The 16,297-nt window shown below is 49.4% G+C and overlaps 1 protein-coding gene across 1 annotated transcript in view; it reads left to right on the forward strand.

Annotated features, from left to right (window-relative positions):
• The window catches only part of LOC129126583 (uncharacterized), a 311,266-nt gene that overhangs the window by 183,115 nt on the left and 111,854 nt on the right, over nt 1-16,297 (forward strand). The gene's annotated exons all lie outside the window — the stretch shown is intronic.

Raw genomic sequence — 16,297 nt, forward strand, 5'->3', positions numbered from 1 at the left:
GGACTGTTTTTTAAAGTAAATTATACATATTTTTTAATATATATATATTTAATATATATATTTTATATATATATATATATTTAAATATATATGTAAATTACATATATATATTTTGTTATATAGTTTTTATTTCTGTCGTTAATTAAGCTTGTTAAAAGGCTGCTTGTGTTAAACTGCCTGCTTGGATGGGATAACATCCAATGCACACAGGATGAGGACACCTGTACAGATCTGCCAACTATCAGCACTCCCCGTCTGAAGGCAGAGTGCACCAAGGCCCAAAAACTGGAGGTGATAAAGAGAATGGACTAAAACCACAGCCAAGGAATCTGCATGCTCTAAAAAGGCAGATCCAAGGGAGAGCCATGCTAAACAGTTCTTGGAAGATGTAAACTAGTTTGGGGAAAAGTTTGCTGTGCATGAGGGTCTGTGAATATGCCCCAGGCTGATGTAAGGGGAAAGGTATTTCAGGGGATCCCCGAAGGTAACAGGGTGCTCCTGCCTGAGCGCCAAGATGCACCCGGCCGTAATAACCTTTGCTCCATGGTCCTGGTCTCCCATTAAACTTTTATTAAAGTCCTTTATTAACCTGTTTACATTTTCACAGGAGAGTGAACGTGTTTTTCACAGGCAGCTTCACAGAAACTGGAACACGTGGGGGTTCCCAGGAGTGGGCACCGCTGATCCAGGGCATGGAGGCGCTGCCTGCAATCGTCCATAACCGCCCATAAGGAGCCTCCAGGGCTTTACCCTCCATGAGCTGCAGCAGACGTGTCGGGAAAGGTGACAAGAGCCCGTGGAATGGTCCTTGTTGCAGGCAGATTGGCCACTTGCAGCTCTTCAAAACTCCCTCCTGTGAAAAATGAAAAAACTTCAACCATTCAAAAATGTGAAAAATGCGTTTACTCTCCTGTGAAAATCTAAAAAGTTTAATAAAGGACAATGGGAGACCAGGACCATGGAGCAAAGGTTATTATGGCCGGGTGCATCTTGGCACTCAGCCAGGAGCACCCTGTTACCTTCAGGGATCCCCTGAAATACCTTTCCCCTTACATCAGCCTGGTGCATATTCATAGAGCCTCATGCACAGCAACTGGGAAGGGTTTAACACTTTACTGGGTATATTAGTGTTCAGAAACACATAATCACCAGAATGATTATATGCAGGTGCTTTTATTGAAGAGCTCTGGGTGTCAGGGGTACCAACCCAAATCTGACTCCGACATGGGTCCGGGATGAACATGTTTTTATATTCTATCCTTATATAACTTTCATGTTAATGATTAAACTTCAATTGTTCTATTGTATACATAGATTTCAGCCAAGCATGGGCTCCTCATGGCCCCCCTCAAACTTCTAACATAGTTTCTCATGATTCTTCTTATGATTAAACAATAATTATATTTAATTACTAAACAAACATCACATCTAACAATTATATCACTTATCATGTTTTGCTTACGCAGGTGCAATTTCACATCATCTGGCAAGCACAAAGCCTAACATTTTCAGAGTCTATTTTTGACATTTTTCCAGGGCCCCACTATCATTCTCCCCCCTTTGAAAGCATTTTCACTTCACTATAGGTGTAAATGTTTTCACTTGATACAGGCCTTTATTTCTCAATTTATACTTGACGTTCTTCAAGTCCATGGTTGATGTAAACGTTGTCGTGGATGCTGTCACGCACTGGAGAACCAGAAGATGGTGGGTGTGGATCTCGTGTCAGAGCCTTTATTATCTTCTGGTTCCAGGACGTTTTCTTCTGTATCTCTCCTTTTAAGATGCTGTGAACTAACCAAATTGCTAAGAATACAATTAGTAAGATTATCACACTCTCAATGATAGATTTAATCCATGAACTCACATTCCACCCTAACCCTTTAAAGATTTTGCCTAGCCAGGTCGTAGTCAAATCCTTTTGCTCTTCTTGTGCTTCATGCTCTCTTTGTTTCAACTGATTGATGTCACATTCTACATCTGCAGTTACATTTGGGATGTGAACGCAGCAGGGACCAACTTGTCCCTTTAAAAATCCACATCCTCCATGCTCTTTCAGGAGTAACAAATCTAAGGCTAATCGATTTTGTAAAGTCATTTTTGTGCTGGCTTAATTCTTTAAATCCTTCCCGGGTGACTCTTGCCAGTCTATCTACCTGACCTGTAAGTTTGTACAGCATCTTCTACTCTGATAGTTTGCTATAGGACCAAGCAAAGACTCTCGGGCCCACCCAAATTTCACTCCACCAGAGGGTTCTTGCCAAGTGTCATCTGGATTTTCATTGTCTAGAACTTCTCGTCTTGCTCTTATCTGCACAAGTTCATGTTTTCCGTTAAATGGGGACTTTTTCCAAATTGGAGATGAGGCTGGGAGGCCTAAAGTAATTTCCTTTCCCATCTACAGGCAGATGTGTTGTCCAGGTGCCATCGCTTGCTGCCCATACAAATTGTCCTGGACCTCGGACTGTACTCCTGGTACATCCTACAACTGCTTTGTAATTCCCTCTGCCTTGTTTATATTTGATCCCTCTGCAAGCACAGCCAGTTTGTAGGGCTGTTGCCAGGGGTGGCATCTGCTTTATCTCTGCATCATCAGAAGTGCAGTCATAAGTTTTATTACATGCCCACCACCTTACTTTGTCTGCCCTTGTTCTGCTGCTGGTGGCAGTGTTTGTTACTGCTGGATCTGTTTCATTCTCGGGGCCTTCCCACTTAATGCACCAAGGGGTGTTTGCCATACATTGGAATCTTTGAAGGATACTCAGAGACCATGCACTGTCCCAAGGCTCTGTCTGATCTTTCTGATCCTTGGCCTCACACTTCCATACCAGAGTGGTTTCTGTAACATTTTCTGTAATCTGTTTAAAGTGTGGCAAATAGCATTGCCATTGTGTGATGCCTCCTGATTCTCCCATAGGGGTTCCTAGTGTGCCATCACTTAGAATACAGTCTTTCTGGCCCATGGGTCTCATCCATGTTCCTATTTTCTCCCAAGTTTCCTTGACTACTTGCCTCAACTCAGGTATTCTCCCATAGGGGTTCCTAGTGTGCCAGCACTTAGAATACAGTCTTTCTGGCCCATGGGTCTCATCCATGTTCCTATTTTCTCCCAAGTTTCCTTGATTACTTGCCTCGACTCGGGTACCTGTTTGCATGCAATTGTTTTGTTGTTTTGTATTTCAGGTAGTTTTGATGTTATGATTCCCCAATTTACTGGGTCTCCTGCTGCCTTTGGTATTGGCAGACAGGCAGTTATTCTACAGGTGTTTTGCATTTTGGCAAAGGCTTTGACTAATCCAATCATTACATTCTCAGCCCAAACTGCATTAGAAACCTTTATCACCTGTGTTTCTGCTTGTACTTCTCTCTTCATTCTAGAATGAAGAGTGGTTAGTTGATCTTTTTGCATTCCACATCCCAAAGACATTAATGACCATAACATTGGCACAATTACTGATAGCATTCTCAAAGTGATTAAACACATCTTATCTGCAGCCTTGTTGGTTCCACAGTTTACACAGTCCGTGATCCAGGATGGATTTTCTTCACTCGGGTATAGTGAATCCAGGGGTCCACGCCGGCTACTTTGGCTGCTGTAAAGGTGGTCAGCAGTACCTGGTGGGGCCCACTCCACTTTTCTTTCAGCGGTTCTTCGTTCCAGTTCTTGATGTACACCTCGTCTCCTGGATGTATGTTATGAACTGGGTTCTCGAGAGTCAGCGGTCTATTCCACACGAGGATGCTCCGGACCCGAGCTAAAGTTTTCCCGAGAGACAGAACATAATTATACACTTGCTGCTTTCCTGTGACGTGCACATTAGGGTTAGGCTCAGGAGATTCATATGGTTTCCCATGCAATATCTCCTAAGGGCTGACTGACATCCCACTCCTAGGCTTTATCCGAATCCTCAACAGTGCTATTGGCAAAGCCTGGGGCCACTGCAATTTGGCTTCTTGGCATATTTTACTGATTTGCCTCTTTAGTGTCTGATTCATCCTCTCTACCTGTCCACTTGACTTGGACTGGGGTCTCCATGGTGTGTGGAGGTCCCAAGTTATCCCCAGCAATCTACTTACCTCTCTTATTACTGTAGCTATGAAATGGGGCCCCCTATCTGATGATACCCTAGGGGCACCCCGAACCTGGGAATAATCTCCTGTAGTAACCACTTTACTGTTTCCTTTGCTTGGTTGGTGCGACAGGGAAGGGCTTCTGGCCACCCAGAGAATGTGTCAACCCCCACTAACAGGTATTTGTATCCTCGAGTTCTTGGCAGTTCTACAAAATCTACCTGCCAATAGTCTCCTGGCTCTATTCCTATCCGAATTCTTCCTAGCTGTGCCTGTCGCCTAGCCACTGGGTTGTTTTTCAAGCAGATATCGCACTTTGACAACACTGATTTTGCCATTGTTAACATCCGTACCGAAATTAAACTCTGCTTTAGCAATTTTACCAATGCCTCTGCTCCCCAGTGACATTCGTTATGTTTAATTTGTAGAACTTCTCTCATTATGAAGGGGGGTACCACTATCTGTCCTTGTGCAGTCACATACCATCCCTCTGAATTCTTTTGTGCATTTAGCAAACGTGCCAGTCTCTCATCTTCTACTGAATATTTTGGTTCTGGAGGCAAATTGAATTGGGATACATTAAGCTTTAAAGGTATCAATGCCATTGTTGTTTGCGCCTCTCGAGCAACCTGTCGGGCTGCCCAGTCTGCCTTTTGATTTCCCTCACAGATTTTGGAGTTTCCTGATTGCTGTGCTTTGCAGTGTATGATTGCCACTTGTTCAGGTTTTTGTACTGCCTTTATCAATTGCAGGACTGCATCCTGGTGTTTAATGTGCATACCCAGAGAAGGACAATAGTCCCCTTTCTTTCCACAGTGCTCTGTGTACATGCACCACTCCAAAAGCATATTTTGAGTCAGTCCAGATATTTATCCTTTTCCCTTCACTTAATTCTAGTGCCCTGGTTAAAGCAACCAGTTCTGCCTTCTGGGCAGATGTATTTGGTGGTAATGCCTTTGCCTCCACTGCTGTACTGACTGTTGTTATCGCATACCCAGCGTATCTGGTTCCGTTTTCCACGAAGCTGCTCCCATCTGTAAACAGCTCCCACTCTGGCTGCTCTAGTGGGACGTCTTTCAGGTCTTCTCTTGCTGAGTAGGTGTACTCTATTACCTCCACACAGTCATGCTCTAATGGGCCTTCTTCAGTTGTGGTACCCGGGAACAAAGCTGGATTCAAAAGGTTAGTTGTTTTTAATGTGACATCATCCTGCTCAGTCAGGACTACATGGAATTTCATCATCCTGCTTGGGGATAGCCAATGGCCCCCTTCTGCTCTAAGATAGTGGTTACCATGTGTGGTACATTGACATCTATGTGCCTTCCCATCGTGAGCTTCCTGGCTTCTTGTATCAGCATCACAGTGGCTGCGACTGCCCGCAGACATGGAGGCCACCCGGCACTTATGCTGTCAAGTTGTTTGGAAAAGTAGCCCACCAGCCTTTTCCAGCTTCCCAGACCTTGGGTCAGGACTCCTAGTGCTAGGCGCAGCCTTTCATGGACAAACAGCTGAAAATCTTTAGACAGATCAGGTAATGCTAATGCTGGAGCAGTTGTCAGTGCTTCCTTTAATTTTAGGAAGGCTTCTTTCTGTGGCTTGCCCCAGGTGAATGGCTGCATCTTCTGAGCTTCACACAGGGGTTTTGCAATCAGTCCATAGTCCATGATCCACAGGCGACACCATCCTGCCATCCCGAGGAAGACTCGCAGCTCATGTAGATTCTGGGGCTCTGGAATAGCACAAATAGCTTGGATACGGTTAGTGCCTAGTTTTCATTTACCCTTGTGAAATTTCACATCCCAGGTAGATCACAGTCTGTTGGGCAATTTGTGCCTTTCCTCTGGATACTTTATAACCTCCCATTCCCAGGGAATTTAAAATCTCAGTGGTTACCTTTATACAGGTTGCTTTTCTTCTGTAGCTATGAGTATATCATCAACATACTGCAACAACAGGTATTGGTCTCTTGGTACTTGCCCACTCTCGGTGCAAATCTCCAGCTCCTTTGCCAGTTGGTTTCCAAATAGGGTCGGCAAGTTCTTATATCGTGTGCAGGTGAGTTGGGTCTTTCTCCCACTCCCTGGGTTTTCCCACTCACAGGCAAACAGTTTCCTACTTTCTTTGTCAAGGGGGATGCAGAAAAAGGCATCTTTTAAATCAATTTCAGTAAACCACCTATATATCTCTTTTACGGATGTTAGCAATGTGTAAGGATTTGTTACCACTGGAGAAATGTCCTTTGTTATTTTATTGATTGCTCTCAAATCCTGCACTAATCTATATTCACCATTTGGCTTCCTTACTGGAAATATGAGTGTAGTAAATTCTGATTCACATTCTTCTAAAATTTGGTATTTCAAGAATTTCTCAATAATCTTTACTTATTCCTTGCCATGCTTCTGGTGTTATGGAATAGTGTTTGACTTGTAGAGCCCTCGCCCCTTCTTTTAACTCTACATGCACTGCTTGTGCCAATTTAGATTTCCCTGGTATATCTGTCTCCCATACAGAGGGAATCACTGCATCTCCTACCTCCCTAGGGATAGAGGGAACAGGTTTTTCTTTGATCATTAATATCTGTCCCGTCTTTGATTCAGATATTTTCATTATAAGCTCCCCATTTTCAAAGGTTATTACCGCATCAAGTTTCTCTCGCAAATCTCTCCCTAAAAGCGGAATTGGACACTCAGGTATGTATAGGAATTCGTGTGTTATAACTTTGTTCCCAAAACACAAATCTAGGGGTTGGAAGAATGGCCATTTTTCCTCTTTCCCTGTAGCGCCGACTATTGTTGTTTCCTTGTCCCCAATTTGTCCTTGCAGATCATTCAATACCGAGTAAGTAGCTCCTGTATCTATTAGAAATTTGACCTCTTTATGTCCTAATTGTATATTTATAACAGGTTCCTTAACTTGTTCTACTGGCTCTATGTCTAGTCAGCTGGTATACTCCCCCAAAACCATCCCCTTGGTAACCTGCTGGCACTGATTGCCCTGGTGAAACTGGTTGTTCAAGTCTGGACATTGTCTTTTCCTGCTGAACTTCATATAGGTCTCCCCACATCGCAAAATAAATTAGGGTCCCAATTTGGATCCTCAGTTGGGAAATTCTCATCTCAATTCCCTGTTACGAGTCTGTTTCTGATGTTCTCTTTTACCCTTTCTTTGGCTGCCTTAAGTACCATCTCTTTCTCAGTAGAATCCATCAAAGTATCTAATATTAATATATTAGATATATTAATATACTATATATAAATATATATTAGATATATTAATATAATATGTTATTATATATATATATATATATATATATATATATATATATATATAATTGTATGTCATCCCAGTCAGGATTTTGAGGTTTTATAACCATTTTTAATACTCATGCCATTTTATCAGGATTTTCTCTATGAATTCTGGCTGATTGTTTCCAAATAACTAAATCTGCAGGAGAGAAAGGCACTTTTATAAATACTGGCCCTTCCACTCCTACACTTTGTCGCAAGGGGGCAATTACAATCCGTTTTTGTCTGCCTATGTCTTTTCTATCCATAACTGGGGCAAGGTTAGACCGACTCCTGGTTCTGGGGGCTACCCCATCGTTGATTCTCTCTCTCTCCTTCCTGCCACAGTTAGGTTTTGCTCCTCTTCCGAGGAAGAGGGATCAGGTGACGATGGGAGAGGAGAATAAAGAGGGAAGGGTGTACTAGACGAGACAGGTTCAGGACTAGGTGTGATCATCTTCATGGTCCTCCACAGCTCCTTCAAGTCTTTGCAGGTCCTCTGGAAGCGAAGCCTTCTCTGCTCCATTTCCATCCTGCACCTTCTGGCCTCTTCTTCAGCTCTCCGGGCCGCTGCTCTCTGCTTCATGGCCGCCCTTCTGGGCCTGAGGCAGAGGAAGAAAGGCAGGAAGAGCAGCTCAGCAGCAGCCCAGTAGGGCCCCTGCTGCACGGCTGCCCAGAGCAGGGGTCCCCAGGCAGGCTCGGGTGCCTCTGGGGTAGCCTGCTCCAGGCCCTCTTTGCCCAGCTCTGCATCCTCATCCCAACTGATCACCACGGGCCGTGGGAAGTGGAAGAGGAGCAGCACCAGCAGGGCAGGGACTGATTTGGACACCATGGTCTGCAGGAGGAGCGAGACAATTTGTGCTGCTTTGCACAAGAGTTGCAAACCCGTGTGTTATTAGGGAATGGCCGCTCCTGCTGTGCCAGAGCGCTCGAGCAGGGCTGAGAATCTGGTGTCAAAGTGCATTCATGTGCTCCATGTTGCATGGGGCACCCGTGTGCAGGAATAGAGAACACCTTCCCTCAGATGGGATCTGCTGTGGCAAGGCCCCTCTGGTTTTCTCCTCCACGCAGCAGTTTGCATGCAGAATGTGGGCAGATGTAACTTGGAGGTCCTCCTGCTCAGCCTTGGGTTCCCCTTGCAGAGCCTCAGCCCCTGTGTTCTGTCAGGGCCCCTGGGCAGGTGGGATATTCCCAGAGGAGAGGGGCCGGCTGTGTCCCCATTGCCCCTGTCCCTTATGTGCCTGTGCTCAGGAGGGCACAGAGAGGATGGGGACTCCTGCCTGCCCCGTGTCCTGTCTGCCTGCCGGGCCTGTCCCAGGGCAGCCGGGCTGTGATTGCTGTGCTGTGTCCCCCTGTCCCTGCTGTCCCTGCTGTCCCTGCTGTCCCTGCTGTCCCTGCTGTCATGGCCCACTGCAGGTTCCACACCTACACAGCCATGGTGGCTCCTGAGCTCTGCCGGGACCCGAGTGACAGTCTGAGTGGTGGCACTCCTGGTTTTCTTGCATTTGGCATCGCGCAGAGCAGAGGCTGGATCACAGCACCAAAGGAGCAGCTGCTGCAGGGGAGGAAAGGAGCCTCTGCATGGCCAAGGGCTGCTGTGGTGCCCCTGTGTCAGGAATTCCCCACAGCTGACACCTGAGTCCAGCATGGACACTCACAGACACAGCGTTTGTTCAGGCATTGCCTTTATTGCATCTTGACAGGGACTGCAGCTGCCTGAGGGAAGTCACCCTCCCGAGACAGGAGGGCAGAGAGTGAAATTTAAATTAACCAATTGTGATTATAGGCATTCGTAGCAACAGTCTATATACTGTATATATGAATATTAAACAAGACACAAAATAATTATTGGATCATGAAGATCAAGCAACATTTGCTGGTTTAGATAGAAATAAAGTATACTTCAGTTATGGTTAACTGCAATAATTCTTGGTAACTTTGGTGAATTATAAGTTCTATGTAATATAAGGAAAAGTGCCATTATTTATTCCTACTTATTATTAAAATATTTACGATCTCTTACAAGAGTATTAATCTACATTATAGTAATAAAAATTTTGGAAAATGTTTCTAAAGACAACTATTTTTAGATAAGATATTTTAAATATTTCAAAACTATTGAAGAATTTGAATCAATCTCCAATCATTGGGCCCGATGCCTTCAGATGGTGCGTTCCTCCGAGCAGATGCAAAGGCTCTGTATGGGAAAGGGTTAAAATAGATGCAGTTACTACAGATCCCGTGAGGAGAGAGAGGGCAGAGGGGCAGGGTGTGTCAGGAGCCCGGAGCCTGTGCCCCGGCGCAGGGCTGTGCTGGGCAGCAAGCGCAGCTCTGTGCGCCGGCTGCTCACAAAGATGTGCGGCTCGCCTTGGCCGGCCCAGAGAGCATCTCCGGCAGGAAGCTTTTCTTCACACAGCCACTGCCTGTGCTCCTCCAAGAGCCTGCCCTGCCTACCTTCAGCATCCTGTTTGTATCCCTATTCATTCCAATCAGCCTGGCCATTTGCTTTTCTATTTCTTTCGTGGCCCGGCGCATTTGCTCCATGTCTTTGAATCTCTTCCTAAGGAGCCGCCTTCTCCGCTCGCTTTCCACCTTCCTCCTTCTGGCCTTTTCCTCAGCTCTCTGGGCCGCTGCTCTCTGCCTCGTGGCTGCCCTTCTGCGCCTGAGCCACCAGCCCAAAGGCAGGAGCAGCGGCTGAGCAATTTGCCAGAGCTGGTGCAGGTAGCGCAAAGCAGCCAGGAGCCAGGGTCCCCAGCCAGGCTCAGCTGGCTCTGGGGGGGCCGCTTTCATCTCCTCTGCACGGGGCTGCCCATCCCCGTGAAATCTGTCCACCACGGAAAGTGGGAACAGGAAGAGGAGCAGCACAAGCCCAGCCAGGACTGCTCTGTGCGCCATGGTCTGCAGGAGGAGAGAGACAAGGCTTTCACTGGGGCTGCCAAGGGAGCTTGTGGGGGCTGAAGTGAGGCCCGGAGGCGCAGGGATGTGAGGGCAGAAGCAGAGGGCCCCGGGCAGCTGGCAGGCAGCAGGGCCTGTGCCAGTGGGCCAGCAGCAGCAGCCCCGTGCCCCGGCCAAGGCGCCGGCCCCAGGGGCTGGCCCTGGGTGCAGGGGGACAATGCAGGCCCGGGTGCGGCGCTTGTGGCCCGGCCCTGGCCCGGCCCAGCCCCGCCACGTGCGCACTCACCGCTTGCCCAGGCTGTGCTGGGCCAGCGTTACCTGCGGGGGCCTTTTCCAGCTGCCCCCATTGTGACACGCTGCCCCTGGTGTCACAGGGGCCAGAGGCATCACAGCCGGGCCAGCCCTGCCCTTGGTGCCCAGCCCAGCTCAGGGGCTCCCAGTGGGCCCAGCAATGAAAGCCCCGGCAGGCAGCAAGTGCAGCCCCTCTGGGAGGGGATGGGCCCCAGGGGCTCCCTCCACAAAGCAGGCAGAAGTTGCCAGACATGTTGTGGAAGAGAAAAGAATATAACTGATAATCTTGAATAGGATACATAATATCAACTATGAGAGCACCAGAGGTGCTTCTGTGATGGCGCTGGTTTTTCTCTCTTTCTCTGTGGAGTAGGTGAGGGTGGCTCAGTTTTCCTGCCTGAGTCTTCCCAGATGCAGCCCATCCAAGAGCTCTGTGAAACCTTCCCATTGTTGGACATCACTGAGATGGAACAGTAGCCAGGCCACCTCCAGGCTCTTCTACATCAAGAAGCAGCACACGGCTGGTTCTGGCAGAGAATTTCAGCTGTTTTGTACAAGAGTGGCACAAATTGGCCACTCGTGCTGTAGCGGAACAGCTGAGCAAGGGGCAGGAATCTCAGGTCCGAGCACATTCATGCGCTCCAGCTGGCAGGGCCTCAGCACCCGCCCTGTGCCCTTGCTCACGGACAGACAGGCCGGGCCCTGCTCGCTGCCCTCACGGGGGCACTCCTGGCCCCAGCGCTCTCCAAGGCCTTCTCCAGGGGCGCCTTCCTGCGGCCTTTCCGTGCCTGCACCAGGCCCAGCAGAGCCCTGCAGAGGGGCTGTGGGCCAGGGCCCGCAGGGCCAGCGCCAGGGCCAATGGCTTCTTCCCCCTGCCACAGGGCAGGCCGAGCTGGGCTCTGGGGAAGGAAGCCTTGGCTGTGAGGGCTGTGAGGCCCTGGCACAGGGTGCTCAGAGCAGCTGCGGCTGCCCCGTCCCTGCAAGTGTTCCAGTCCAGGCTGGATGGGCCTTGGAGCAGCCTGGCCCAGCCAGAGGTGTCCCAGCCCATGGCACAGGGGTAGAACTGGATGGCCTTGGAGGCCACTGTGGACACTCACAGACACAGTGTTTGTTCAAGCACTGCCTTTGTTGGAACTCTGCACTGACTGCAGCTCCAGAGGGAACAGAATGCCACAAGAAATGAGGGCGGGCATTGTCCTTTCGAAAATCTATCATATACTTTAAACATCCTCAGGAACAAATCACAATAATAGTCATCCTTACCTTAAGAATTTTTTTCTGGAGCGTTCTAAAAGATATATGAACTAATAGAATGACAATGGTGTTTGGACATTGTAGAGTGTGAAAAGTTACTTAGTATGACAAAGATTCAACACATATCAATTCTGGTTCATTGCCATAATTCGCAGTAATTGTTACAATTAATGATAATTACTATGTAGTAAGTAGAATGTAGAATCATTCTAAGAGAATTAGTAGTTGTCTCTTATAGAATTCCTATGTTTATGTACTAAAATGTACAATTTTTATACTATACAATGAAATTCTTTATAGATAAAAAAATAAGCTATCTAAATTATTTCTAAACTAAGTATGAAGTTAAATCAATATCCACCTAATGCGTGCCTCGGCCACGTTTTGGGGTATCCCCGTCCGGCTGTGGCTGCTCCGGATAGCACAGTCCTGTCCAGCACAGCCTGCCTGGACTCCCAGGCAGCTTCCAGCTGCAGGCTACCTTAGCAAGCTCAGCTCATGGGGGATATCAGCTCTTTAGTGATTATCAGCAAATCATTTGGGATTTCAGCTCTTTGGCTTGCTAAGTGCCTTGGGCAGATGCGGGGAGAGAGAGAGGAGAAGGCTGTGTGAGGTTCCACAGACATGTCTTTATTGGGCCCTTCTGCGAAGGTTTTCAGGGACAGCCTCTTCTGCCAATCTGGGCAAAAGTAAAGGTTTTTATAGCATTCAGGGTTTTTAGAAATTGTTCAATAATAAGGGTTGAGGCGAAAGTGACCTATAGTCGTAGAGAGAGATAAGCAGGGGCCCAAAGGCGGAAGAGGGGCATCTTAGGCCCAGCCATCATGACTCGGCATTTCCTGCCTTAGGCTGCTGAAGGCCAGGGAGGCCTTGCAGGCCCTGTGCCTGCCCCATCCATCCATCCAGCCCAATCCTCCTTCAAATGCCTCCATCCTCGAGCAAATGAAAAGCTTCTGTATGGAAAAGGGTTAAAATAGATACAGTTAACACGGATAAAGTAAGAGAGAGGGCAGAGGGGCAGGGTGTGTCAGGAGCCCGGAGCCTGTGCCCCGGCGCAGGGCTGTGCTGGGCAGCAAGCGCAGCTCTGTGCGCTGGCTGCTCACAAAGATGTGCGGCTCGCCTTGGCCGGCCCAGAGAGCATCCCGCTCACCTTGCTGTTCATTCAAATCAGCCTGGCCATTTTCTTCTTGATCATCTTCATGGTCCTCCACAGCTCCTTCAAGTCTTTGCATGTCCTCTGGAAGCAAAGCCTTCTCTGCTCCATTTCCATCCTGCGCCTTCTGGCCTCTTCTTCAGCTCTCCGGGCCGCTGCTCTCTGCTTCATGGCTGCCCTTCTGCGCCTGAGGCAGAGGAAGAAAGGCAGGAAGAGCAGCTCAGCAGCAGCCCAGTAGGGCCCCTGCTGCACGGCTGCCCAGAGCAGGGGTCCCCAGGCAGGCTCGGGTGCCTCTGGGGTAGCCTGCTCCAGGCCCTCTTTGCCCAGCTCTGCATCCTCATCCCAACTGATCACCACGGGCCGTGGGAAGTGGAAGAGGAGCAGCACCAGCAGGGCAGGGACTGATTTGGACACCATGGTCTGCAGGAGGAGAGAGACAATTTGTGTTGCTTTGCACAAGAGTTGCAAACCCGTGTGTTATTAGGGAATGGCCGCTCCTGCTGTGCCAGAGCGCTCGAGCAGGGCTGAGAATCTGGTGTCAAAGTGCATTCATGTGCTCCATGTTGCATGGGGCACCCGTGTGCAGGAATAGAGAACACCTTCCCTCAGATGGGATCTGCTGTGGCAAGGCCCCTCTGGTTTTCTCCTCCACGCAGCAGTTTGCATGCAGAATGTGGGCAGATGTAACTTGGAGGTCCTCCTGCTCACCCTTGGGTTCCCCTTGCAGAGCCTCAGCCCCTGTGTTCTGTCAGGGCCCCTGGGCAGGTGGGATATTCCCAGAGGAGAGGGGCCGGCTGTGTCCCCATTGCCCCTGTCCCTTATGTGCCTGTGCTCAGGAGGGCACAGAGAGGATGGGGACTCCTGCCTGCCCTGTGTCCTGTCCGCCTGCCGGGCCTGTCCCAGGGCAGCCGGGCTGTGATTGCTGTGCTGTGTCCCCCTTGTCCCTGCTGTCCCTGCTGTCCCTGCTGTCCCTGCTGTCCCTGCTGTCATGGCCCACTGCAGGTTCCACACCTACACAGCCATGGTGGCTCCTGAGCTCTGCCGGGACCCGAGTGACAGTCTGAGTGGTGGCACTCCTGGTTTTCTTGCATTTGGCATCGCGCAGAGCAGAGGCTGGATCACAGCACCAAAGGAGCAGCTGCTGCAGGGGAGGAAAGGAGCCTCTGCATGGCCAAGGGCTGCTGTGGTGCCCCTGTGTCAGGAATTCCCCACAGCTGACACCTGAGTCCAGCATGGACACTCACAGACACAGCGTTTGTTCAGGCATTGCCTTTATTGCATCTTGACAGGGACTGCAGCTGCCTGAGGGAAGTCACCCTCCCGAGACAGGAGGGCAGAGAGTGAAATTTAAATTAACCAATTGTGATTATAGGCATTTGTAGCGACAGTCTATATACTGTATATATGAATATTAAACAAGACACAAAGTAATTATTGGATCATGAAGATTAAGCAACATTTGCTGGTTTAAACAGAAATAAAGTATACTTCAGTTTTTGTTAACTGTAATAATTCTTGGTAATTTTGATGAATTATAAGTTCTATGTAATATAAGGAAAAGTGCCATTATTTATTACTACTTAATATTAAAATATTTATGTTATCTTACAAGAGTAGTAATCTACATTATAGTAATAAAAAGTTTTGAAAATGTTGCTAAAGACAACTATTTTTAAAGAAAACATTTTAAATATTTCAAAACTATTGAAGAATCTGAATCAATCTCCAATCATTGGCCCGATGCCTTCAGATGGTGCTTTCCTCCGAGCAGATGCAAAGCCTCTGCATGGGAAAGGGTTAAAATCGATGCAGTTACTACAGATCCCGTGAGGAGAGAGAGGGCAGAGGGGCAGGGTGTGTCAGGAGCCCGGAGCCTGTGCCCCGGCGCAGGGCTGTGCTGGGCAGCAAGCGCAGCTCTGTGCGCCGGCTGCTCACAAAGATGTGCGGCTCGCCTTGGCCGGCCCAGAGAGCATCTCCGGCAGGAAGCTTTTCTTCACACAGCCACTGCCTGTGCTCCTCCAAGAGCCTGCCCTGCCTACCTTCAGCATCCTGTTTGTATCCCTATTCATTCCAACCAGCCTGGCCATTTGCTTTTCTATTTCTTTCGTGGCCCGGCACATTTGCTCCATGTCTTTGAATCTCTTCCTAAGGAGCCGCCTTCTCCGCTCGCTTTCCACCTTCCTCCTTCTGGCCTTTTCCTCAGCTCTCTGGGCCACTGCTCTCTGCCTCGTGGCTGCCCTTCTGCGCCTGAGCCACCAGCCCAAAAGCAGGAGCAGCGGCTGAGCAATTTGCCAGAGCTGGTGCAGGTAGCGCAAGGCAGCCAGGAGCCAGGGTCCCCAGCCAGGCTCAGCTGGCTCTGGGGGGGCCGCTTTCATCTCCTCTGCACGCTGCTGCCCATCCCCGTGAAATCTGTCCACCACGGAAAGTGGGAACAGGAAGAGGAGCAGCACAAGCCCAGCCAGGACTGCTCTGTGCGCCATGATCTGCAGGAGGAGAGAGACAAGGCTTTCACTGGGGCTGCCAAGGGAGCTTGTGGGGGCTGAAGTGAGGCCCGGAGGCGCAGGGATGTGAGGGCAGAAGCAGAGGGCCCCGGGCAGCTGGCAGGCAGCAGGGCCTGTGCCAGTGGGCCAGCAGCAGCAGCCCCGTGCCCCGGCCAAGGCGCCGGCCCCAGGGGCTGGCCCTGGGTGCAGGGGGACAATGCAGGCCCGGGTGCGGCGCTTGTGGCCCGGCCCTGGCCCGGCCCAGCCCCGCCACGTGCGCACTCACCGCTTGCCCAGGCTGTGCTGGGCCAGCGTTACCTGCGGGGGCCTTTTCCAGCTGCCCCCATTGTGACACGCTGCCCCTGGTGTCACAGGGCCCAGAGGCATCACAGCCGGGCCAGCCCTGCCCTTGGTGCCCAGCCCAGCTCAGGGGCTCCCAGTGGGCCCAGCAATGAAAGCCCCGGCAGGCAGCAATGAAAGCCCCTCTGGGAGGGGATGGGTCCCAGGGACTCCCTTCACAAAGCAGGCAGAAGTCCCCACTGATAAGGTTCCAAATGGAAAAGATTATAATCAATAATGTTGAGTAGGATACATATTATCAACTATGAAAACACCTGAGGTGCTTTTCCTAATAGGACTTGTTCTTCTGTCAGTGGGGTTGGGTGATGGTTGCTCAGTTTTTCTTGCTTGACTATTCCCTGATCCAGTCCATCCAAGACTTCTCTGAAACCTTCCCATTATCAGACAGCAGAAATGAAGAACTGCAGTGAAACCACTTCTAGTCCCCTTCAGATCAAGAAGGTGCAGGGGGATGGTTCTGGCAGAGAATTTGAGCTGCTCTGGACAGAGTCGCACTGCTGTGTTAGCAG

Source organism: Agelaius phoeniceus, chromosome 28 (genome assembly GCF_051311805.1).
Source record: "Agelaius phoeniceus isolate bAgePho1 chromosome 28, bAgePho1.hap1, whole genome shotgun sequence".
NCBI classification, from domain to species: domain Eukaryota; kingdom Metazoa; phylum Chordata; class Aves; order Passeriformes; family Icteridae; genus Agelaius; species Agelaius phoeniceus.